Below are 16746 nucleotides of genomic sequence, written 5' to 3'. Positions count from 1 at the left end.
GTCAAATGGACTGCAAGTAGTGGTGTCAGTATTCAAATGTAGGCAATGTGGGGACTCCCAAGTTTGGCAACAACCAATAGGATTGCCTACTTGCAGGAAAAGGCCAAAGCCTGTTTGGAAAGTTCAGACAGGTATGTTGCAATATGAAATTTAGCAGCAAGGGTGGGACCAGAATACCTGCTGACCGGTTTGTTTTAGCTATACTTGGACATCAGGAAAAACGTGTTTGCCCTGGCCGGTTGCCTCAGTGGTAGAGCGCCAGCCTGGCATGCAGGAGTCCCAGGTTCGATTCCCGGCCAGGGCACACATGAGAAGCGCCCATCTGCTTCTCCACCCCTCCCCCTCTCCTTCCTCTTCGTCCCCTCCCACAGCTGAGGCTCCACTGGAGCAAAGTTGGTGGGGGTGCTGAGGATGGCTCCATGGCCTTTGCCTCAGGCGCTAGAATGGCTCTGGTTGCGACAGAGCGACGCCCCCTGGTGGGCATGCTGGGTGGATCCTGGTAGGGCGCATGTGGGAATCTGCTTGCCTGTTTCCAACTTCAGAAAAATTAAAAACAAAAAAAACGTGTTGTGACCCAGCACTAGTTATCCAGGTCTACCCTGAGAACTTGTACTAAACACTAACCTTTCTCAAGGACCCACTCTCCAGACAGTATATGGTAATGATCACTGGGCTGGCCCTGGGAATAAATAGGATCCTGCCATGCATCTAGCTCCCTCAGCAAGTCTGCAGGAATTTGTTGCCTCTGTATAGAGGATCCACTCACTAGTCGTGAATTTGGGCAATTTTACCTTGCTGTTCCCTTTTCCCATTTGAAACTGGCTTAGCTTTATACCCACTTCATAGTTATGGGGACTAATGTATGCATACTTAAAACTAAGCACTGCATGCATTACTTTAGGTAGATAATCTAGATGTTGCTATATTAGATTGAATGTCCTCCACAATTATGGCCATGAGAGTTCCCAAACTGGGTCCTGAACATCCAAGATGTACTCTACCTTCCAGATGGTTCCTGGCCAGTCTCCATCCTTCAGGGTCTGTAACTTCCCTACAATGCTAGCAGCCTAACAAAGCTTTCATTGTGATTCAACCCCTCACATCACTCACAGGCCATTTTCTTCCAGGCTAGCATACTTGCCACTGGGACACCAATAGCAGTTTTAACTGTAACTTAAAACATTCATAACTAATCTTTTAATTGCTATCAACTTCCCTGCACATTATAGGAAACAAGAATTGGTCTAACTAGCAACCTGGACCTATCATTTTAACACCCTTGCCCAGAGGGCTAGTGCGTTAGCAGACCACACCTTAATTCATCGACAGTTCCCTGAAGCATCATCCACCCTTTGAACTTTATTTGTTCAACTGTAGAATATGATGGATCTAGCTGGGAAGCTTTCACCTGGGTACATTAACTGGACACACCTCTTCCCAATGGCAAAGTGCCAATATCAAGTTAAATACATAGAGCACAACAGGACACCCAGAATAGAGCCAAGTGTCTTCAGGGTGGAACCAATCAGACATTAACTGTTATAGTACTAAATTCATAGAATAGTTTTGGTTGATATCACACTTACATATAAAAAGAAATCACACTTAAAAAAATATATAGTCACCTTTATTACAACTAATAAATACATTAGAAATTGATCTTTACAAAGACAGGTTTTCATGGACTCGTTTTTTTTATTTTTTTAAATACTTTTTTTAAAAAATTTTATTTTATTTATTCATTTTTAGAGAGCAGAGGGAGAGACAGAGAGAGAAGGGGGGAGGAGCTGGAAGCATCAACTCCCATATGTGCCTTGACCAGGCAAGCCCAGAGTTTTGAACCGGCGACCTCAGCATTTCCAGGTCGACTCTTTATCCACTGCGCCACCACAGGTCAGGCCATGGACTCGTTTTAAAGATGAAAGAGGTTAGGCATCGTCTTAGCTTGTCTTAGCTTCAATTTTTCGCCTCGAACTCTGAAAACTTCTCTGAGCCTCCTAGGTCCAAGGACCATACAGTCTTAATAAACCTGCCATACTCAATGGCTCCTACAATTAACTCCTTAAAAATTTCAACAGGCTACTTGATCTATGGTGGCATGGTGGATTAAGCGTTGACCTGGAATACTGAGGCCACCAGTTCAAAACCCTGGGCTTGCCTGATCAAGGTACACAGAAGAGAAGCAACTACGAGTTGATGCTTCCTGTACCCCACCAACCTCGCCTTTCTCTCTCCTGTAAAACAATAAATAAGACCTTAAAAAATAGTTTAGTGGGCCACCTGGTCAATAGGGCTATGCCCGAGAACCTGCATTCCTGTCCCTGTTCCCACTTTTTACTCCCAAGGGCAGTTACTTATCTGCCAAAACCAGAACCACCATAACCAACTGTCAAAACAAGGATCCAAAACACACGGTCAAATGCTGAAAAGTACGGTGAGGCTCCTCTTCTCCTGAATAAAAACAGAACAAAGGATTAGGCTCATATTTAGAATCTTAAATTTATAAGATTTAAACTTTAGTAGATGTCTCCTGCATGGTTTGTCTCCTCAGTCATTGTCCATAGGACTCTGAGAAGCTGTAGGAATATGCAGGCGCAGACTCAGGGCCCGGCTTTCTCTCCAACGTTGTGGAAAGGGACTGTACATCATGGGGCAGAGCCCTATGCTCCCCTTCGCCACCTGGACAGAGCCCAGGGGAGAGTGACCTCCCGGGGGTATCCACGTTGGGACTGCTTGATTCATCACAAACTGGAGGAACTCATATTAATACAATACTTCTGAATAGTATTCCTCTTCAAAACCTTTTCGAGATCTCACTTTTCTTCAACCCACAGTACACATGTAGTGTAGGGAGTATCTGTTGATTAGAAAATATATTTTTTTCCTTTTTGTATTTTTCTGAAGCTGGAAACCAGACTCCTGCATGCGCCCGACCGGCACGCCCACCAGGGGGCGATGCTCTGCCCCTGGGGGGGGGGGGTCGCTCTGCCGCAACCAGAGCCACTCTAGCGCCTGGGCCATCTTTGCTCCAATGGAGCCTTGGCTGCGGGAGGGGGTGGAGAAGCAAATGGGCGCTTCTCCTATGTGCCCTGGCCGGGAATCGAACCTGGGTCCCACGCACGCCAGGCTGACGCTCTACCGCTGAGCCAACTGGCCAGGGTCTGATTTAGAAAATATTTTTAGTCAACTCCAAACCAGTCATTACTATATATATATATACTAGTTCATGGTTTAACTACTTAATCATCTTTTTCTGTGACTGGTGAAATTAATCCAAGCTATCACAAGGTTTTTTATTTGCTAAATAGAAACCTCTCTTTTTTTTTTGCATGATTTCCTTTATTTTTTATTTTTTCCCCCTTTGGATTTATTTTTCATTTTTTAAAAATTGATTTTAATGGGGTGACATTGATAAACCAGGGTATATATGTTCAGAGAAAAATCTCTAGGTTATTTTGACATTTGATTATGCTGCATTCCCATCACCCAAAGTCCAATTGTCTTCTGTCACCTTCTAACTGTAGAAACTTCTCTTATATGAGAATTAAAGATGTGAAAACCTTAGTTTTGCTGGGGAAAATACAGGTTACCTTCACAGAACATGAACACACAAAAACATAGCAAAATTTCTATCTGGGTGTATTAACCAGCAACAGCACGCTCATGAATGGGGCCTGAGCTCAGAATGATTAAATATTTCATGCAAAATGGTGACAAGAAAACACTGAAAAGCCAAAAGCAGTTCATAGATCTACTTACCTCAAATCAAGTTACTGTATTTGGAATCTTAACTGAAGGCTGCAAAACAAGGTAGGTAAAGAGCTTAATCCAGTGCAACAATACAATTGATTACTTTCACTTCTGATCAACCCATACCCACATAGGGTGCTCTAGAAGAATGTCTCCTGCATGGTTTGTCTCCTCAGTCATTGTCCATAGGACTCTGAGAAGCTGTAGGAATATGCAGGCGCAGACTCAGGGCCCGGCTTTCTCTCCAACGTTGTGGAAAGGGACTGTACATCATGGGGCAGAGCCCTATGCTCCCCTTCGCCACCTGGACAGAGCCCCGGGGAGAGTGACCTCCCGGGGATATCCACGTTGGTCACTCATTTAATTCAAACTATTGTACTAGAAATTTCATTGAGACAACAGCGAGCTCACAGGAATATCCTAGTTCCCTCAAAAGTCAACAAAACTCGTATTCAAGACTAAATTTACTTTCAGCCAGGCATCGCAAACATTTAGAAACTCAAAGAAGTGATAAATGCAGACATTTACACAGCAGTTAAATCTTCCTATCTTTAAACCTCTCATCTCGAGCCGTGTAATGACCCTAAATCAGTATTTTTCCATCGCCGGTCCGCTAGTCATCAGAGTGGTTGACTGACTCCCGACAGGCATGAAATTCCTTCTGGACAAGGCGGTTGAAAAACACTACCTTAAAAAAAATCAAACAAGTTGGACTAACAGTTGTCCGTCTCGAAATCAGGACTCAAACACAGATAGGGGTCAGAAATAAAATGTACTGTGCGCGACGACCAGGAGGCAAGGTAATCACTTGGCAACGGTGGGGTGAGAACTGCGTTTTCAGCTTCTCAGAGAACAGGGTGGAAGCTCTGCGCTCGCGCCCCCTGGTTATGGCCGCCACCCGCGCATCGCGAGACCTTCACAGGCCCTGATAGATCCAGCCCCAGCGCAGAAGCTAAGGGCAGTTAGAACAATACCGCTGAAAGCAATCCTTCTAAGCCGTATGATCTCCGAAGGAAAGGCTGCTTGACAGGTCCGGGCATCAGACCTAGAACTGACAAATCAGGGGGATAAAATCACTCACCATACATGACACTACCTCAGCAAATATCTTCTTCCAAAAGACCGAGCGAGCCCAAGGCACCCGTATTTATACCTATTGAAGCCAGCGGATATATCTACTACGCCTGCGCTCCGCCATGCGCAGTTAGGGAATCAGAAATTCGCTAAGGGTGCTCAAGAATCTACCGCCGGCTAAACCCACCCCTACCTGGCCCAGACGAATCTCGCGACACTAGAGTCTTCGCGCGCGACTTTGCCTGGGAAATGTAAGTTACCGGAAGCGATTTAGTTACACATGTAGGCGGACAGGTCCGTTTCTAGTAGCATGTTTACGTTAGTTCACCGAATCTTTAGAATGTGCTATTAAGTAAACACGCCAAAAATAACTTTGGCATATTAAGTGTACAAAATATGAAAGCCATTTCGAAAAATGCGAAAAGTCTCAAAAGGGTTTGAATCAACCTTGTCATGTATAAAATAAATGTTTGATAAATGCGTAAGTAAATAATAAGACAAGCTCTTCTACACGAATTGGCTAAAATTATAAGCCTCCTATGCACAACAATGTAATGTACAATACTATTGAACTGTATACTTACAAATGGTTAAATGGTTGAAATGGTAAATTTTGGGGTTTTTTTCCCTCCATTTTTGTATCTTTTTCTGGTAAATTTTATGTTAGGTATATTTTAACAAACACACCTTCTATACAGAATTAGGCAAGTAGGAAGGTGAGTGGGGGTAAGAAGAGGGTGAAGGAGGGATAAATAGTGATTGAAGGAAACTTGAGTAGTGAACACAATACAGTACACAGAAGATGTATTATAGAATTGTACACCTAACATTTTTTTTTTTTTAATCGAAGCTGGAAACGGGGAGAGACAGTCAGACAGACTCCCACATGCGCCCGACCGGGATCCACCCGGCAGGCCCACCAGGGGCGACGCTCTGCCCCTCCCGGCCGTTGCTCTGCCGCAACCAGAGCCACTCTAGCGCCTGGGGCAGAGGCCAAGGAGCCATCCCCAGCGCCTGGACCATCTTTGCTCCAATGGAGCCTTGGCTGCGGGAGGGGAAGAGAGAGACGGAAAGGAAGGAGGGGGCGGGGGTGGAGAAGCAAATGGGCGCTTCTCCTATGTGCCCTGGCCGGGAATCGAACCCGGGTCACCCGCACGCCAGGCCAACGCTCTACCGCTGAGCCAACAGGCCAGGGCCCCTAACATTTTTTTTTTTTTTAACTTTTTTTTTTTTTTTTTTTTTTAGATTTTATGTATGCATTTTAGAGAGACGAGTGAGTGAGAGTGAGAAAGAGAGAAGGGGGAGGAGCAGGAAGCATCAACTCCCATATGTGCCTTGACCAGGCAAGCCCAGGGTTTTGAACCGGCAACCTCAGCATTCCAGGTTGATGCTTTTATCCACTATGCTACCACAGGTCAGGCCCTAACATTTTTATTAACCAATTGTCACCCCAATAAAATTCAGTTAAAAAATAGGCAAGTAAAGAATTCTGAAGATACATATGTGTATTTTTAAAGTATTTTATTGAGCCTGACCAGGCGGTGGCGCAGTGGATAGAGCATCAGACTGGGATCCCGAGGACACAGGTTCGAGACCCCGAGGTCGCCAGCTTGAGCGCAGGCTCATCTGGTTTGAGCAAAATCCCACCAGCTTGAACCCAAGGTTGCTGGCTCAAGCAAGGGATTACAAGGTCTGCTGAAGGCCCGCGGTCAAGGCACATGTGAGAAAGCAATCAATGAACAACTAAGGTGTTGCAACGCGCAATGAAAAACTAATGATTGATGCTTCTCATCTCTCTCCATTCCTGTCTGTCTGTCCTTGTCTATCCCTCTCTCTGACTCACTCTCTGTCTCTGTAAAAAATAAATTAATTAACTAAAAAATGTATTAAAGTATTTTATTGATTTTAGAGAGAGAGAGGAGAGGGAGAGACAAGAACAGGCAGTCCTGCATGTGCCCTAACTGGGGGTTGAACTATCAGCTTCTGCACTTTGGGAGATGCTCCAACCAACCGAGCTATCCAGCCAAGGCTAAACATTCATATTACAGTGAACTTCTATAATGTAATTTCACCTGACCTGTGGTGGCGCAGTGGACAAAATGTTGACCTGGAATGCTGAGGTAGCAGGTTCAAAACATTGGGCTTGCCTGGTCAAGGCACATATGGCAATTGATGCTTCCTGCTCTTCCCCCCTTCTCTCTCTTTCTCCTCTCTCTCTAAAAGTGAATAAATAAAATCTAAAAAAAAAAGAAATTCAAGTATGGTGTTATGTGCATAAATGTTAGATGAACTGACAGCACAGCTGGACTATAATGGGTAGAAATATTTATGGTGTTCCTCCTATAAGATATTGTGCTGGGCCTGACCAGGCAGTGGCACAGTGGATAGAGCATCGAACTGCGATGCGGAAGACCCAGGTTCAAGACCCCGAGGTCGCCAGCTTGAGCACGGGCTCATCTGGTTTGAGCAAGGCTCACCAGCTTGGACCCAAGGTTGCTGGCTTCAGCAAGGGGTTACTAGATCTGCTGAAGGCCTGCGGTCAAGGCACATATGAGAAAGCAATCAATGAACAACTAAGGTGTTGCAACAAAAAACTAATGATTGATGCTTTTCATCTCTCTCCGTTCCCATCTGTCTGTCCCTAACTATTCCTCTTTCTGACTCTGTCTGTCTCTGTAAAAAAACAAAACAAAAAAACAAGAACAAGGCCCTGGCCGGTTGGCTCAGCGGTAGAACGTCGGCCTGGCATGCGAGGGACTCGGGTTCGATTCCTGGCCAGGGCACATAGGAGAAGCGCCGATTTGCTTCTCCACACCCCCCCTCCTTCCTCTCTGTCTCTCTCTTCCCCTCCCGCAGCGGAGGCTCCATTGGAGCAAAGATGGCCCAGGCGCTGGGGATGGCTCCTTGGCCTCTGCCCCAGGCACTAGAGTGGCTCTGGTTGCGGCAGAGCGATGCCCCGGAGGGGCAGAGCATCGCCCCCTGGTGGGCAGAGCGTCGCCCCTGGCGGGCGTGCTGGGTGGATCCTGGTCGGGCGCATGTGGGAGTCTGTCTGACTGTCTCTCCCCGTTTCCAGCTTCAGAAAAAAGAAAAAAGAAAAAAAAACAAGAAAAAAAAAAAAACAACAAGAACAATATTTTGTGCTGGGTGTTTTACAAACGTTATTGCTATCACACCAATTCTAAGATATTGGTGTTATTACCCAAATTTTAAGATGCAAAACAGGCCCTGAGCAGTATTCTCAAAGTGTAGTTGGCAGACCCTGGGGTCCAACTGTTTCATACTTTCTTTCCCTATTGTCACTGTGGTGGTGTTTTTTTGTTTTTTTGTTTTGTTTTTTTTGCGACAGTGACAGAGAAAGGGACAGATAAAGAGAGACAGGAAGGAAGAGAGATGAGAAACATCAATTCTTTCTTGTGGCTCCTTAGTTGTTCATTATTTTCTCATGTACCTTGGTGGGGGGGAGGGGCTGCAGCAGCGCTAGTGACTCCTAGCTCGAGCCAGGGACCTTGTGCTCAAGCTGGTGAGCCCGCGCTCAAGCTGGCGAGCTCGGGGTCTCAAACCCGTGTCCTCCACATCCCAGTCAACGCTCTATCCACTGCGCCACCTCCTGGTCCCTATTTCACTGTGTTGACCCTGAACTGATGTAAAATGAAATTGTGGATAAATTTGCTGGTGCCTTAGTATGTTTCAAGGCCCCGTCAGCCAGCTGTACTGATAGTCGTGTTGTTTCATCATCATAAATTTACAGTTTTTTAACAAATCACATTCACCTAAGAACATCCTTGATGAAGTAATAATCATTAATTGTATTCTTGACTTTTGAGTATGCATCTTTTTAATATTGAGTGACAAAGTGAGAAATATACACAAAGAGCTTTTGCTGCATACTAAAACAGTGGTTATCTCCAGGGAAAGAACTTATGTGATTGAATTGTGAACTGAAATTGCCACATTTTTCATGGAATATTATTTTACTTGAAAAAAACAGCAGACATCATTACCAACTGTATATCTGTGTGAGACTAGATTTTTTAAAACTTTTATTTATTCATTTTAGAGAGGTGGGGGGAGAGAGGAGCAGAGAAAGAGGAAGGGAGAGAAAAGGGGGGGGGGAAGAGCAGGAAGCTTCAACTCCCATATATGCCTTGACCAGACAAGCCCAGGGGTTTTTTTGTTTGTTTGTTTTTTTACACAGAGACAGAGAGAGAGAGTCAGAGGGATAGATAGGGACAGACAGACAGGAACGGAGAGAGATGAGAAGCATCATCAGTTTTTTGTTGCGACACCTTAGTTGTTCATTGATTGCTTTCTCATATGTGCCTTGACTGTGGGCCTTCAGCAGACCGAGTAACCCCTTGCTCGAGCCAGTGACCTTGGGCTCAAACCAGATGAGCCCGCGCTCAAATCAGCAACCTCAGGGTCTCAAACCTGGGTCCTCTGCATCCCAGTCCAATGCTCTATCCACTGCGCCACCGCCTGGTCAGGCCAAGCCCAGGGTTTTGAACTGGTGACCTCAGTGTTCTAGGTTGAGGCTTTATCCACTGTGCCACCACAGATCAGGCTAGATTTTTTTTTTTTTCATTTTTCTGAAGCTGGAAACGGGGAGAGACAGTCAGACAGACTCCCGCATGCGCCCGACCGGGATCCACCCGGCACGCCCACCATGGGGCGACGCTCTGCCCACCAGGGGGCGATGCTCTGCCCATCCTGGGCGTCGCCATATTGCGACCAGAGCCACTCTAGCGCCTGGGGCAGAGGCCACAGAGCCATCCCCAGCGCCCGGGCCATCTTTGCTCCAATGGAGCCTTGGCTGCGGGAGGGGAAGAGAGAGACAGAGAGGAAAGTGCGGCGGAGGGGTGGAGAAGCAAATGGGCGCTTCTCCTGTGTGCCCTGGCCGGGAATCGAACCCGGGTCCTCCACACGCTAGGCCGACGCTCTACCGCTGAGCCAACCGGCCAGGGCGATTTTTTTTTTTTTTAATGTGAGAGGAGGGGAGATAGTGAGATAGACTCCCACATGCTCCTTGGCTGGGGTCCACCCAGCAACCCCTGTCAGGCAGATGCTTGAATCAACTGAGCTATTTTTAGCACCTCAGGCTGAGGTGCTCAACGCAACCAAGCTATCTTAAGCACTGGAGGTGAACGCATGAATTAATTGAGCCACTGGCTGTGAGATGGGAAGAGGGAGAGAAGGGGGAGAAGGAAGGAGAGAGAAGCAGATGACCACTTCTCCTGTGTGCCCTGACTGGGATTCGAACCTGAGATGTCCTACGCTCTATCTACTGAGCCATTGGCAAGGGCTGAGACTCTATCCACTGTGCCACCACCTGGTCAGGCAACATTTTACTTTTTTTTTTTAATCTCTCTTTTTTTTTTAAATTTTTTTTAAATTTATTTATTCATTTTAGAAAGGAGAGGGAGAGACAGAGAGAGAGAAGGGGGGGGAGGAGCTGGAAGCATCAACTCCCATATGTGCCTTGACCAGGCAAGCCCAGGGTTTTGAACCGGCGACCTCAGCATTTCCAGGTCAAGGCTTTATCCACTGCGCCACCACAGGTCAGGCATTTTTTTTTTTAATCTCTTAGTGTACTGGCCAGTGTCACAGTGGATAGAATGACAAAGGGATTTTATGCATTTACTTAAAACCAAAACAGAATAGCCTGACTTGTGGTGGCGCAGTGGATCAAGCATCGACCTGGAGCGCTGAGGTCTCTGGTTCAAAACCCTGGGCTTGCCTGGTCAAGGCACATATGGGAGTTGATGCTTCATCTTCCTGCCCCCTCCTCTCTCTTCTCTCTCTCTCTCTCTCTCTCTCTCTGTCTCTCTTCTCTAAAATGAATAAATAAAAATAATTAAAGCCTGACCAGGCGGTGGCACAGTGGATGGAGCATCAGACTGGCATGTGGAAGGACCCAGGTTCAAGACCCCGAGGTTGCCAGCTTGAGCGCGGGCTCATCTGGCTTGAGCAAAAAGCTTGCCAGCTTGTGTTCAGGGTCTCTGGCTCGAGCAAGAACTTACTTGGTCTGCTGTAGCCCCCCCAGTCAAGGCACATATGAGAAAGCAATCAATGAACAACTAAGGTGTAGCAACGAGAAACTGATGATTGATGCTTCTCATCTCTCTTCGTTCCTGTATCTCTGTCCCTGTCTATCCCTCTCTCTGACTCTCTCTCTGTTCCTGTAAAAATAAATTAATTAATTAAAAAAATAAATAAAAAACTGCAAAATAATTAAAAAAAAACATACGAAACAGAATATAGTAACAGACTGAATGCAGAAGCAGATATTAGAGTTGAGCTGTCTTCTATTAAACCAGATTTTAAAAGATTTTTTTCTTCTTTTTTTTTATTTGAGAGAGAGGAAGGAAGAGCGAGAACTATCAACTGGTTCTTTCACTTAGTTGTGCCATTGATTGCTTCTCATATGTGCTCTGAGGCTCAAATCAGCGACCTTGGGACTGAGCTGGTGACCTTAGCGCTTCAGGACAATGCTCTCTATCCACTGTGACACTGGCCAGGACACTAAGAGATTTAAAAAAAAAGTAAAATGTTGCCTGACCAGATGGTGGCACAGTGGATAGAATGTTGCACTGGGATGCAGAGGACCCAGGTTCGAGACCCCAAGGTCGCCAGCTTGAGTGTGGGTTCATCTGGTTTGAGGAAAGCTCACCAGCTTGAGCCCAAGGTTGCTGGCTTTAGCAAGAGAGAGAGCACTTCCTCTGCTGGAGCCCCCCCAGTCAAAGGCACATATGAGGCCTGACCTGTGGTGGCACAGTGGATAAAGCATCGGCCTGGAATGCTGAGTTCGCCAGTTCAAAACTCTGGGCTTGCCTGGTCAAGGCACATATGGGAGTTGGTGCTTCCTGCTCCTCCCTCCCCCTTCTCTCTCTCTCATTCTCTCTCCTCTCTAAAAATTAAAAAAAAAAAAAAAAGGCACATATGAGAAAGCAATCAATGAACAACTAAGGAGCTACAACGAAGAACTGATGCTTCTCTCGCCTGACCAGGCAGTGGTGCAGTGGATAGGGCATCAGACGGGGTGCCAAGGACCCAGGTTTGAAACCCCGAGGTCGCCAGTTTGAGCGCGGGTTCATCTGGTTTGAGGAAAGCTCACCAGCTCGGACGCAAGGTCGCTGGCTCGAGCAAGGTGTTACTCGGTCTGCTGAAGGCCCACAGTCAAGGCACATATGAGAAAGCAATCAATGAACAAGTAAGATGTCACAATGAAAAACTGATGATTGATGCTTTTCGTCTCTCTCTGTTCCTGTCTGTCTGTCCCTATTTATCCCTCTCTCTGACTCTCTGTCACAAAAAAAAAAAAAAAAAAGTAAAATGTTGGCCCTGGCTAGTTTGTTCAGTGGATAGAATATTGGCCTGACAAGTAGACATTCCAGGTTATATACCTGATCAGGGCACACAGGAGAAGCAATCAATTAACAACTAAAGTGATGCAACTATGGGTTGATGCTTCTCATCTCTCTCCCTTCCTCTCTTTTTTTCCTCTTTTGCTAAAAAAACCCTCCAAAACAAAAACGTAATGCCTGAAGTCACCTTGGGAGAGCAAGGAAAGTGATGAGAGGACATGAAAACCCATAATTTAAATGACGCTCAGGGAAGAAGCCAGCAGGAAAACAGGGCATAGAGAGCAGAGGTCATAACCAGTCATGAAGCCTGTTCAGGTTACATCTCCATCAGGTCTTTCTCCTCCACTTGTCACTCGGTTAGCTCAATTGCTTGGATAGTACAGAAATTTAAGTTGTTCAATGTTAAAAATAGATTATGTGAAGGGAGTGTAGGAAAAGCAGGAGATAGGGTCATAGATTGAAGAGAAAATGGGGTCAAAGGAAGATTTATTTTTTAGGGGGGAAGGAAGGAGGTAAACATTAAACAGGTTAATGAATAAATAAATCATGTGTGGTCTGATCTGTGGTGGCGCAGTGCATAAAGCATTGACCTGGAATGCTGAGGTCGCCAGTTTGAAACCCTGGGCTTGCCTGGCCAAGGCACATATAGGAGTTGATGCTTCCTGCTCCTCCTCCCTTCTCTCTCTCTCTCTCTCTCTCTCTCTCTCCCCTCTCTAAAATGAATAAAATAAAAAAAAATTTAAATCATGTGTTTCCTCAGTACCAGATAGAGGGAAACTGAGGGTATTTGTTCTTGTCAAATGACCTGTATGTTTTATGAAGGAGGCAAAAATTCTTGGGGGAAGAAATTAATGGTATCTACAAAAGAGACCAAAGGACCAAGCAGTCCAGGTTACTGGTGGGTCTGCTTTTCCCTTCATGCTTCCTAGAGCTGGAACTGAAACCGTGGTTGGCTGTGTTTTGGTTTCAGGAATTGGCTTTTTGTTGTACATTCTCATCTTTTATAAGTACATTTCCTGTCTCCTCCTCTCCTACTTCACATCCACAGGACTTCCCCTTTTCGATAGTGGTTTTCCAAACCACTCACTCTATTACAGTCCTCCCTATCCTGGGGTACAGTAATCTAAATCCAGAGTTGGTTCAGCTGACTCTGGGCAATGTACACCTGCAAAATGCCCTTCTGGAAACAATGCTTAACCTCAGAAAGTGATGGCAATTTTTTTTTTTTGTATTTTTCTGAAGTAAGAAGCGGGGAGGAGGCCAACAGACAAGACTGCTGCATGTGCCCTACCGGGATCCACCCAGCATGCCCACCAGGGGGCGATGGTCGACACCTCTGGGGCGTTGCTCTGCTGCAATCGGAGCCATTCTAGCGCCTGAGGAGGAGGCCATGGAGCCATCCTTGGCCGGGCCAACTTTGCTCTAATGGAGACTTGGCTGTGGGAGGGGAAGAGAGAGATAGAGAGAAAGAAGAGTGGGATGGGTGGAGAAGCAGATGGGTGCTTCTCCTGTGTGCCTCAGCCGAGAATCGAACCCAGGAACTCCACACGCCAGGCCAATACTCTACTGCTGAGGCAACTGGCCAGGGCCATGATAGCAATTTGAGGGCTCTATGGACCAGTAGAAGGAAAATCTGAGAGCAGGTGAAAGCCAATGACATGAGTTCTGACTCATGGTTTCTTTAACCCTTGGTAAAGGGTGGTGCACTAATCAAGGCCAGTCTCTCAAGTGACAAGCAGAAAGTGAGTCACTGGTGTGGCTACCTGGAAGGAAACTGGGCTGCTAGCCAGAGAGGAGTATATGAGATATGAACTGTCTTATTGTGATATCAGCCTGAGGTCTAATTATATGTGGACCATACAGAGTAATCCTTGTAGGAATGACTGGGATACGATTGCTTGTCCTTGAATAGTATATACGAGTGATTACATAATTAGTGTTGACTTGGGAAAGCAACTACACCTCTTAGGTTCTTCACTGATAAAATGGGTGTACTTCTACTTACCTCCCAGACTCGGAATGGGAATAACAGTGTGAAGGACTGAGGACAATACCTGGTACATACTTTGCTTTTTTTTTTTTGTTTTTTTGGGTTTTTTTTGTATTTTTCTGAAGCTGGAAACGGGGAGAGACAGTCAGACAGACTCCCGCATGCGCCCGACCGGGATCCACCCGGCACGGGGGGCGATGCTCTGCCCCTCCGGGGCGTCGCTCTGCCGCGACCAGAGCCACTCTAGCGCCTGGGGCAGAGGCCAAGGAACCATCCCCAGCACCGGGGCCATCTTTGCTCCAATGGAGCCTTGGCTGCAGGAGGGGAAGAGAGAGACAGAGAGGAAGGAGGAGGCGGGGGTGGAGAAGCAAATGGGCGCTTCTCCTATGTTCCCTGGCCGGGAATCGAACCCGGGTTCCCCGCACGCCAGGCCGACGCTCTACCGCTGAGCCAACCGGCCAGGGCCAACTTTGCTTTTCCATATGGGTGCACAGGCAGACACAAACATGACTGACTTTCACCTGGCTACACTTAATGTTCTTGCTATTATTACCCCCTCTTCCATTTCTCATTGAAGTGCCTAGCAGTATTTTAGGTATCATTTTTAAGCAGGCTTAAATCTTTTGGAATAAGGTAGAACATAAAAAACACTTCATACCACCCTGGAGCTTTAGCACAAGGAATGCCCTTGTTGATCAAGCTACCCAAAAGAAAATTATTTGGAGCAACCATGACAGATCGAGCAATTCAGTCTCATACTATTCATCACCAGAACGCTGTAGCCCTGTGTAAACAGTTTCAACTTTCTCGGGAAGCAGCACGGCGGATTGGTAAATCCTGTCCAAGGGGTCCTATACTACAATCTGCCCCTTCATTTGGAGTTAACCCTCAAGGACTCCTACCAGGACAACTTTGGCAAATGGATGTTACTCATATACCTTCATTTGGCAAACAGTCCTATGTCCACGTTACAGTGGATACCTATTTTGGATTTATATTTATAGTAACCTCTGTCAGAACAGGAGAGGCTGCTAAGCATGTTATAGCTCATTGTCTGTATGCATTTTTCTATTATTGGATTTCCTAAACTGGTTAAACTGACAATGCTCCTGCATATGTAGCAAAAGCATTTACTGTGTTTTGTCAAACCTTTCGAGTTATGGGTATTTCTTACAATCTTTAAAGTCAAGGTATTATTAAAGTGTACCCAGCAAATATAAATATTTTAAGGTAAAAAAAATTTAAAAGGGGGGAGTCATATCCTGGAACTCCTACGGGTCTACCATATCATGCTTTTCACTTAAAAAATTTTAAATTTCTTTTGAATGCTGATGAACAGTAGACGCCAAATCTTTTTCTCCTGCAAACTTCTGCCTTCTTTTATTTGATCCAGCTAGTAACACTGTTTTGTCTCTTTCCAAATAGCTCCAGATATACGGAAAAGGTTTATATAGGCGGATGGGGATCCTCAAACCTCTCAGCGAGATCTTCTGAGCATGGCTTTTAAGGTACCAAGAGGCAGAAAAAGCCCAATAGAGATCAGGTGAACTACCAGCTTTTAGGATATGCCCTTAAAGGCTCCAACGCCCCAAAGGGGTCTCATAGGATTCCATCTGGGTCCTGCTTCAATAGTGAATAGGAAGGTCATTGAGCTAAAGCCTGCCAGGCTTACATGCCTTTGCTGTGAGGAAAAAGGAACACTGGAAGGTAGGCTTCCCCCTTGCTCCTCTAGGGGAGGGTTCAGTCTCTTCCAGCCCTGCTCCAGCCACCTATGACCTAACCTTGCCCAGAATGCTGGGGTTTGCCACTAAAGGCTGAAGGTGCCCAGGGCCTTCGGCCCCATCTATGACACTGTGGATGAGCCTAGGGTATTTCTTCCAAGAAGCAGGTAAACTGATCTCATTTGCACAAGGGCCACTTAACTATGTCTTGCCTGAATAGTCAGGTTTTTTATTCTTCCCTCAAAGATCTGTTGTGGGTATTAATAGTCCTATTTTCTGCTGCTTTGTTTAATATATAGTGTTTCCTTTATTCCTCCTACTTCAATGCCCCACTCATATTTCAGGCTGGGACCTACTAATTTAGAGCTCTCTTTCCCCCTTTTGCCAACTTCTATTATGAATTTACCTTTGCCACCCAGCTTAGTGTATCCCAAGGTTCTCTTTACCACGCCACAGTCGCAGAGCTCCAGGGAAAAGCAACCTGGTCTCATCTCTCCAGGCAGAGGAGAACAGAAGCTCCATCTCCACACATGCTGCAGATGGCTTTTCCAGTCTACCTGAATCATTACCAGCTAGAAGCAGCAGTCATTGGAACTTGGATGTGAGCTGCAAAGTATAGAATTGTGACAATTCCAGTGCCATGTGGATTTTTCCTGGATGTGGACTTTTCTTGGACTCCTGCTCCTCGTGACAGCTCGTAACAGACTGAACTGGAGTTGGGTTGCATTTGCAGGGATTTGGAATTGTGTTGGTGCCAACTTGGACTACTTTTACTTGTTAAGGACACTACTCTTTTATGGATTCTTTTTTTTTTTTTTTTTTAATATCTTTTTTTTTTTTAATTTTTTTT

At 45.8% G+C, this 16746-nt stretch overlaps 2 long non-coding RNA genes and 2 other non-coding genes across 4 annotated transcripts in view; 1 reads left to right on the top strand and 3 right to left on the bottom strand.

Moving 5' to 3' along the window:
• Nucleotides 1-1648: 1648 nt before the first annotated feature.
• LOC136399856 (uncharacterized) overlaps nt 1649-16746 on the bottom strand; it is a 194104-nt gene continuing 179006 nt past the window's right edge. The window contains exons 2-3 of the long non-coding RNA XR_010750216.1: nt 3760-3798; nt 1649-2451 (exon numbers count right to left, since the gene is read on the bottom strand). This is a non-coding gene — a long non-coding RNA (uncharacterized lncRNA). The remainder of the gene's footprint in view (nt 2452-3759; nt 3799-16746) is intronic.
• LOC136402041 (small nucleolar RNA SNORA73 family) lies at nt 2522-2727 on the bottom strand. The gene has a single exon (XR_010750938.1). It is a non-coding gene; the product is annotated as a small nucleolar RNA SNORA73 family (small nucleolar RNA).
• On the bottom strand, nt 3897-4102 carry LOC136402042 (small nucleolar RNA SNORA73 family). The gene has a single exon (XR_010750939.1). It is a non-coding gene; the product is annotated as a small nucleolar RNA SNORA73 family (small nucleolar RNA).
• LOC136399859 (uncharacterized) lies at nt 4839-16027 on the top strand. The gene is made up of 3 exons (XR_010750221.1): nt 4839-5106; nt 15601-15683; nt 15920-16027. It is a non-coding gene; the product is annotated as an uncharacterized lncRNA (long non-coding RNA).

This window comes from Saccopteryx leptura, chromosome 3 (genome assembly GCF_036850995.1).
Source record: "Saccopteryx leptura isolate mSacLep1 chromosome 3, mSacLep1_pri_phased_curated, whole genome shotgun sequence".
Taxonomy (NCBI): domain Eukaryota; kingdom Metazoa; phylum Chordata; class Mammalia; order Chiroptera; family Emballonuridae; genus Saccopteryx; species Saccopteryx leptura.
The sequence above is the reverse complement of the archived record's forward strand: the minus strand, read 5'-3'. Positions and strand labels throughout refer to the sequence as shown.